Source organism: Mytilus californianus, unplaced genomic scaffold (assembly GCF_021869535.1).
Source record: "Mytilus californianus isolate M0D057914Y unplaced genomic scaffold, xbMytCali1.0.p SCAF_2, whole genome shotgun sequence".
Taxonomy (NCBI): Eukaryota; Metazoa; Mollusca; class Bivalvia; order Mytilida; family Mytilidae; genus Mytilus; species Mytilus californianus.
Genome location: NW_026262668.1, coordinates 85765025 through 85775290, shown reverse-complemented (window position 1 = coordinate 85775290; position 10266 = coordinate 85765025).

The window sequence follows — 10266 nt, the reverse complement described above, 5'->3', positions numbered from 1 at the left end:
CAACAAATACCATGGCAGACAGCAATCAACGACAACCACTGAATGACAGGCTATTGGGACAAGCACATAAAGAATATTAGTGGGTTAGTCATGACTGTGAGCGCTACTCCCTCTAACATGGGACTGTGGTTTAACAGTACAACATAAGAACAAAATGTAAAAATCGGTTAGAAAGCGCTTGACATCAGATCAATAAGACGCCCAACAAAACCTTGCATTTCGATTGTAGAAATAAATGTAGTAATGAAATTCTTTTTTCTTCAAGAGAATATAATTCCTTGCCATCGGTTTAAATTAGATCGAGGGAAATGTTGGGTGGTAGGTTTTTTCAGTTGCTTTAATAGTGTGGCTTGTAATTGAAAATATAATTTTGCGAATTCGTTTTTAAGGCAAAATTATTCAAAACAAAGAACCATCAACAAAGTGCGACAAGTTTTAAACATAACGCACATTAAACGCACAATAAAAGATAAATTTCAGAATAAGAACTAGAATCTATCATGGATATGGTGAATACAGATGAATATAAGATCGTTCAGAATAGATAAAGACAAGCATTAGCTTTTCTTGACTTCTTATTTAAAAAACATATCTCGATATATATACTAAATATTTATTCATTCCTGTCGCCCCAAGTTTTAAACAGACAACACAATATATAATATTGATTTTGACAATCATGTCGCGAAGTCTAAATATGTCTAAGTGTTTAGTTCAAAAAGTTACTCCTGCTTCAAAGGTACGTTTTGATCGAGGGTATCACCAGTCTAGTAGTCAGTACTTTTGTGTTGACATGATATATTATTGATATGTTCATTTTCTGTAAACTAACTGATATAAAAGGTTGTATTATTCGAAACCCATAGTGAATAAACAGTTTATAAATTTGTGCGTGCGAAACGGTTTTTTTTTTGCTTCGCATCACGGTGCGAATCTATTATTTTCAGTCGAGAGCAACGCCATCTTGAACTTATTACTAAACAGTTAGTTCTGATTGGTCGATTATTGGTGTAGCTAAGGTTCTATTAGCTTCAATGCGTTCAAAAAGTTTTAAATACTTTATGAAGGGGAGAAGCAATTAAATACTGACTGTCTCACGGGTAGTAAGGTCGTCATATCGTGGAGCGATTAGTACAGTGATTTTGTCATAGTTTGGTTAAGTTGGACATGATGGTGTTAAGTGTTTTAATGACAAACAATGACACAATATAAACATTCGGATTTTTTGCTAAAGGAACTTCTGAACACAAATTCAAGCTGGTAAGTATCTTTGTTTATGTCTAACATATTCGTACATTAAAATTTGTATCATATAGTTGATAATTTGACAATGAATAATGCTTGCGTATGTCAAAATTCAAAAGTTGTTATTCGTTTCTTGAGCATAAAGAAAAGTGATTTGTTAACTGTCTGTTACATCACATATTTCGTTATGAAATAAACCTGCCGTCAATTATTCCTAAAAATAGCTACATTTGCACACAATTTTAAGATTACTGAAAATTCGGTGTCATGGTTTGGTTCAGTAGTGTCATGGTTTAGTTCATGTTCGACATGGTTAAGTTATGTGATTCCTGTCGTATATGATGGAAGAGTAACGATCAGAATAAAAACATTTTACAACTATTGAAATACTGTTAACAAATATTTTTTTCGCGTTTTTTTCACTAATTTCACTTATAGTTTATTAAAAAAATAAGTTTAAACTGGGGTCCATGTTAACATTTTGTTCCATGGAGGGTTGAAGACTGTATGGTGCCCTCTCATTATCGTTAGGTTAGTTTTAGGTTAGTTTTGTCGTTGGGTTACTGTATGATGAGTGTATAACTCCCACATCTACTTTTATTCATCATAGACATAATCTGGTTCAAATAAAAACAACAGATATGGTTTGCCAGAAAAAAATGTAAAATAAAGGTTATTTTTTACTAGCTGCTACGTTTTGCTCATTTGACGCCGCTCGCATTATTCCCAGCAGAGTCCATCATGGACATATGGAGAAAAGAGTCTAGATGAAACAGAAGCAACGCTTTCTGTTTTTGGAATCTATTTTATCGAATGTCAGTTAAAAAGAGCAGTGTCTATATAAATTTTATCTTAGGTTGCCTATTATGCCCACAAAATTTGGTTAAAAAGGTTTTTTTCTTCTTAGTCAATTGCTAAATTGTGTAACTTCGTTTTTCACAAGCGCCTTCAAACAAACTATCAATATTAAGGTGAAACAAATATATTTCAATTTGTATCCAAACCATGACAAATTTGACCAAAACCATGACGAATTTCTAGACACCTAACTGAACTATGTCTATCGCTGAACCGAACCATACCAATTTCGATATTTTGGTTATCCTGCGTTAATTTCTTAAAAACAACAATTTCAATTTTGATCGTTTGACTTACAATATAGATTCAAACATGTTATTTGCTTTTTATTTATTCATTTGAAAAGAATATGAGGCAATCCTTCTGGGATGTAACATAACTAAACCATGACTAACTTAACCAAACTATGACAAAATCACTGTACCAAACTTAGAAATTCGTCATAGTTTTGGTTGTTGGTCAAATTTGTCATGGTTTGGATACAAATTGATATATATTTGTTTCTCCTTAATATTGATAGTTTGTTTGAAGGCGCTTGTGAAAAGCGAAGTTACACAATTTAGCAATTGACTAATAAGAAAAAAACCTTTTTAACCAAATTTAGTGGGCATAAAATGCAAACTTGGCCGTATATTTATACATTTTTACTTTTGGTGTGTTCCTAAGATAAAATTTATATAGACACTGCTCTTTTTAACTGACATTCGATAAAATAGATTACAAAAACAGAAAGCGTTGCTTCTGTTTCATCTAGACTCTTTTCTCCATATGTCCATGATGGACTCTGCCGGGGATAATGCGAGCGGCGTCAAATGAGTAAGGACGTCTACTTAGAGTCGCAAAACGTAGCAGCTAGTAAAAAATAACCTTTATTTTACATTTTTTTTCTGGCAAACCATATCTGTTGTTTTTATTTGAACCAGATTATGTCTATGATGAATAAAAGTAGATGTGGGAGTTATACACTCATCATACAGTAACCCAACGACAAAACTAACCTAAAACTAACCTAACGATAATGAGAGGGCACCATACAGTCTTCAACCCTCCATGGAACAAAATGTTAACATGGACAACAGTTTAAATTTATTTTTTTAATAAACTATAAGTGAAATTATTATGAAAATTACTTTCAAATTTCCGAATTTAAATATATGAAATATCACAATTTCTAATTAGAGATTTTATGCTAAAACTTCATATAAATAGTGAAAAACATGATATAATAATTTTGTTTTGTCATCTATAGGGGGAGTACGGTCCACTACTGAGTATATCATCGGGTATCAAAATTTGAGATAATTAATCAGATGCTTTATTTGTAGAAATACCCTGTAGCTCAGAAACTACATCAAATAAACCTACTAATGATTATTTGGATGCAAATATTTTTTTTACAATTATAATTATATCACTTTCCCTGTTAGCTATATAGATAACTCAAATATATATACTTAAATCGTTTTCAAATATTGCAATGGAAATGACCTTGCTTATTTTTAAACGATCTACATTCTGTTATATTTTGATTTTATCAATCAATATTGCCGTTATCATGGTTATTGATAATGCTAATGAATAAAATTAAAATCAATACCGTATCGATTCAAAATACGATAAGACGCATTTAAAGTTCGTTAACTCGTACACTTTAGTCTGTTAGCCTGAAATATTTTTCACTACCATCGTCTGTAAAATATGAAGATTATATAGCTGCAGCTATTGCTATAATACAAGGGTTTCCTTGTTTTATTTATTCTTGCAAGGCACGATAGACTGTGCGTATGGAAATTATTGGTACGACATGCCGTCCCTATGAAAATTATTGGTACAACGATGGCCATGACTGCCCTGCCGCATGCTACGCCGCTGGAAATTTGGTGTTTAGTATGACGTCCATTATCACTGAACTAGTATACATATTTGTTTAGGGGCCAGCTGAAGGACGGCTCCGGGTGCGGGAGTTTCTCGCTTCATTGAAGACCCATTGGTGGCCTTCGGCTGTTGTCTGCTCTATGATCGGGTTGTTGTCTGTTTGACACATTCCCCATTTCCATTCTCAATTTTATTATTAAATGTGATTAAAAAAAATAATTTAAATTCCCAGATACACGTGTTATTTTGTTTTCGTACAAGTACATTTAAACTGTGTACGACCTCATATTTGGCCCAACTAGACTAGAAATCATCGTTCTTAACAGCAGAATGTAAGATGGATGAAGATGAATAATGGCCGCAGAATTCCATTCTGAAATAAATAAAAAAAGTTACGTTTTGTCTTGGATTCATGATTTTTTTATTAGTTGTTATTGGATTGGAACTCTCCACTAATAAAAACTGACCGCCACGAAGTAGCACAATAGTGTTTTAAGTTGCGTTCAACACCAATCAATCAATTTAGTAAATGCGAGTAAAGTCACAGATCGGTTCTTTGTGTCTTTGGTGTTAATGTGACTTGTGTAACGTGTAACGGGCGATCAATGGATCCGTATCTGAATAAATCAGGATTTCAAGTGTTCAACTCAAATTTGCACCACAACAAGTTGTCCTATTTAAAACAATTAACACACCCTTAAATGAATTCACAACGTCAAATATATACGCTACACAATGCACATAAACTAAATTACAAGGTGAAGTTCCTCATTCACAATGTATAAACACAATGTCTTATAACAGAATATATATATACACAATGTCACTATGCAATCACTATGCAACATGTATTAGGCCTGATTATTCACAATGTCACTAATATATCACTATGTAACATGCATCAGACACTTTATAACACAATGTCACCAACAGATTACTATGCAACATGCATCAGATAAATATCACACAAAACGTATGAACACATTAGCACATATATACAACATCTATTAATAATATCCACCAATTTGTAATATCACCTTATGAATGTTTAATTAACCACAATAACACAATGACACAATGACACTTGCACAATGCTTCAATGCACCAGGAATTTATATGAACACAGCTCAACTCACACACACTAATTATCACTATGAATCAGAACGAAATGAATATATTCCAAACTGGTAAGATTAAACATAGTGCACTTTCACTTATACACTTCCACAATATAACAACTTGCAACACCAGCAAGTATACACCTTGTATTCTCACTAATACACTTCCACAATACAACAACTTGCAACACCAGCAAGTATACACCTTGTACTTTCACTGTACAATAACTTATTATATAAGTTCACTTTATAACACAATCACTATTCCAAATATTCACATATAAATCCAAACACTATTTATATCCTTTGGAATCACTAAATTCACTCTACTTACCAGTTAGAATATATAATCCTTGAAGTTTACCCTTCAATGGTCCACATAAAACTGACAGAGTTTCTCTGTCTTGAGCTGGTTTATATTCTACCATCTGGATCAGTCCATTATACTTAAAGGGGTGAAAATCATGACTATACCAACTTTAGGGGTGTTTTAAGTAACATATGGTGCTCCGACTATGGAGAAACTTATAAACATATTGAAACACAATTAATAGGAAAAGACAAGTGGTATTTCACATCAAAATAAATGAACTATGACCGATTTTCGTTACACTACCCACGCCTCAAAACTCATGCGTCCCGCATGATGTAAATTCTTCACTATCCATCGATACAACCAGTACTACACACATGTTTCAATAAATATTTAGACCTAATTTCTAGAAGCACAACCATATCAGAGTTTTGATTACCACTGGGAAATATATTGCATTAACCAGGTTTGAAGTAATTTAGCCTCTGCAGCGGCAACAAGGCCTACTCTTATCGAAATCTGCAGGAGGGGTCTTTTACATGCACAGGTCGTGGTATTTCCCTGTACATGGGACCTCGGATTTAACGTCCCCATCCGAAGGACACATAATGATAAAACACAAAAACATGGCAGAATTATATGATTTATTTCAGTCATTTCTTTCGACTGAATAAAAATAAACACAAAGTAGCAACACAATCCTATAATAATCAAAGTCAAATTAAACTAGTCCATGAAATCACAAATTGTTCGTTATTCACTTATTCACTTTTCAACAACCTTCACTTGCTTGCCATCTTTCAGATACTTTGTAATTGTCTTCACATATACAGTCTTCATGTTATCCAAATTACAATTACATTGACAACTGTGAGGCATTTTATCCGATCCCAGAGTCGCTGTATTAATACTGGTTATACCAGGCATTGTCTTTACAAGTTTCTTCTTGAGATCCTGTACTGTAGTTGTTTTCCTTTTCAATGGTGCAATTATAGGCATGGGATCTGTTTTCTTCCTGAAAATTCTTCCCATGTTCACACTCTCATCTATTTCGTCAACAGGCTTCTTTGGCTGACTAACAATTAGTTCGCTTGGTTTATCAATAAGTCCTATATCATCATCATCCTCATCACTAGAGATATCGTCATAATCTGTAAACAGACTCTTTGAATTGTCCAACTTTACTGTATCTTCAAAATTTCCTCCTTCTTCTGGTTCTGTGGTTATGTTTGTTTTATTTGTGTCAACTGTTTGAGTTGAAGGCTCACCTGAAGATACAGGTTTCTTGTTGTTGTTTTCATCTTTACTTTTATCTCCAGAGATTGGTTTTGTTATTGGTTTTTGCTTTTTAGTTGTCTTATCATCAATCTCACTCTCCACTTCTGCCTCAGTGTCCTCAGATTCATCTTTATCATCCGTACTACAATGGACCTTCTTAAAGTGCCTGGTAAGATTGGTTCTCTTATTTGTGTTATAGGAACATAATTCACAGAAGAGCCTTGAATCTGTGCATTCTATTAAATGTCAGTTTCTGTCTTCCTTATTTCCAAATTCAAGAGGACAGAATGGACATTGAAACTTTTCCTCTAAGACTTGTGTAAAAACAACCTTCCTTGGTGTTTTCTTGGTATTTGGCATGATGTCCTTCTGAAAATACAGCAATAAAAACACACTATTAATCTTTAGAATAAACTATAAAAAACAACACCAACTATATATACAATTTTATGTACATCATAAAAAAAACTAACTTTTATATACACGTAAGATACACCTGGATGCCTATTCAACACAGTAATCCTTCATCCATACTGGTTTACAACGCCTTCTCTTTTCAGGCTCATGACTACTTTCTTCCAAACACTTTGTTCCTGAGTCACTTGTCACAATCTGTTCTTCATTTTGCATGTCCCCCCAACCTTCCGTACTACATACATCGTTAACTGGTTCTCGTTCCTGACCGTTCTCACTTTCTATCGCCTCGTCTCGGAGCCTTTGCATATTCTTCTTGCGGATTCTATCAACATGAATAACCTGCTCCTTTCCTCTATAAGCACAGTTGACTCTGTATGTAACTTCTGTACACCGATTTATTATCTTAAATGGACCTCTCCAAAATGAAGTAAACTTTGGTGATCGTCCACTTTTTCTCACAGGAAAATAAACATACACTTCGTCATCCTTTTCAAACTTTTGCCACGACAGCTTTAAGTCGTGATATCTCTTTTGTCGACGCATTGCTGTCTCGGTATTCTTTCGTACTATTGAATGTGCACTTTCCATCCTTTCTTTCATTTTCCAAGCCCACTTATTGGTTGGTACTTCTTTTTGTGCCTGTGGCATCTCGTACATAATATCAAGTGGGGTTGATACTTCTCTACCAAACATCAAGTAGTTCGGCGTATAACCTGTTGTCTCATGTTCGGCACTGCGATATGCCATCATGACATAAGGTAGATATTCGTCCCAGTCATAATGATTGTCGTTCACATATGCACTCAGCATTTTCGCAAGTGTTCCATTGAATTTCTCCACCATCCCGTCGGATTGGGGGTGATATGGCGTTGTTCTTGTTTTCTTTATGTTTAAAACTCTGCACATTTCATAGAACAAGTTGCTTTCGTACTGTCGTCCCTGATCGGAATGAATGTATGCTGGCATTCCAAACCTTGTTATTACTTCTTCTACTATCAGTTTTACGACCGTTTCAGCCTCCATATTTGGCATCGGAAAACTCTCTGTCCATTTTGAGAAATAGTCTGACACAACGAGGATATTCTTGTTTCCATTCCTTGTTTCTGGTAATTCTCCAAGTATGTCTGTCGCTATTCTCTCCATTGGAAAACTGCTTTGTACTATTCCCATTGGTGCTCTTTTTGTTGGAATTGGTCGTTTCTTTCTAGAGCAAAAATCACAACCCCTGATGTACAATCTTACATCTGATTGTAATCCAGGCCAGTAAAAGGTAAGTCGTATTTTTTCTAATGTTTTTCTTGTACCCAAATGTCCTGATGTTTTATCATCATGACATCGCTGAAGAACATTTCTTCGTTCTGTAAATGGTAGAACCACTTGTCGTCGATTTTTCTCGTTTTCACTTTCATAATTTCGGATTAGAATTTCGTCTTTTAGTTGCAGATTCTCCCACTGAGACCACAAGCTTCGAACAACAAAACCCTTACCTGATACTTCACTAAACATTGGACGTTTTTGATTTCGTAAACAATTCTTTATGTAAAGGAGATCTTTGTCATTGTTTTGTAATTCTTTGAGATGTGATTGATCATCCTTATATTCGTCTGAGGTGTCCGTTAAAACGCAAACACTGGCTTCATTTTTCTCCTGTGTTTCGTCCCAGTTGGAAAAATAACCACACTGTTTACAGGGTACACGACTTAGAGCATCGGCATTTCGATGTTGCACACCTGGACGATGTACTATTTGTATTTCATACTCACTAAGGACTTCTAACCAGCGAGCTAATTGGCCCTCTGGATTTTTAAACTGCATAAGCCAGCGTAATGAGCCATGGTCTGTCCTTACTACGAATCGCCTACCGTAAAGATAGTGTTTATAATGTTTTACAAAGTTAACAACTGCTAGGAGTTCTTTTCTTGTTACACAGTAACGCCTTTCAGCCTTGCTTAATGTTCGGCTAGCATAACCTATTACAACTTCAGATCCTTGATCATTAAGTTGTGATAAAACGGCACCAATTGATTCATTACTTGCGTCTGTATCTAAAATGAAACCCTTTGTGAAATCTGGATGTGCCAGAATCGGGGCTTTTATCAGGTGGTTTTTCAAAATTTCAAACGATTCCTGGCATTTAACACTCCATATATAGGGTTTTCCATTTTCTGTAAGGACGTGTAAGCACCTGGCTATACTTGCAAAGTTTTGTATATACCGTCTGTAATAACTGCATAGTCCCAAAAACGAACGTATTTCAGTCACATTGCTTGGGGTTGGCCAGTTTTTCACGACTTCAATTTTTGAGGGATCCGTGGCAATCCCCTTTTCTGAGATGACATGTCCCAAAAATAATACCTCTTTTGCACACAAAGAACATTTCTTTGCTTTAAGCTTAAGACCAGCTGAACCTAGCCTTTCAAATACTCGATCAAGATTAACTAACATGTCACTAAATGTTTTTCCAGCTACGATACCATCGTCTAAGTAAACTAAACAAATGTCCCATTGCAACCCAGCAAGAACTGTTTCCATCAATCTTTCAAATGTACTGGGTGCACAGCATAGACCAAACGGCATAACTCTGAATTGGAACAAGCCTCGTCTTGTAGCGAAAGCTGTTTTGTAACTATCATCAGGATGCATTTCCACTTGCCAGTAGCCTGAACATAAGTCCAGCGTTGAGAACCAGGCACTGCCAGCAAATTGTTCCAGGGAATCGTCAATACGAGGGAGAGGATATGCATCTTTTACCGTTACCTTATTCAATCTTCGATAATCAACACAGAAGCGATAAGATCCGTCCTTTTTCTTCACTAATACAACACCTGATGCCCAAGGACTATTAGATGGTTCAATGACTCCTTTTTCTAGCATATCGTCAATGTTCTTATCTACTTCTTGTCGTAAATGAACTGGAGCGCGCCTAGGAGGTTCTTTGACTGGTTGTGCATTCCCAGTATTGATTCTATGTTTCACAAGATTAGTGTGGCCTAATTCCTTATCCGATTCAGCAAATAACCCTTCATATTTGCTTATAAGTACTTTTAACTGATTACTTTGTTGTTCGTCTAAATTTTCATATAAAGCCTTCAGATCCGAGCGAAGCTCAAATTATTGCTTGTTTTTCAAATCCGTATGTGTGTCCTCACAAACAGATTCAAT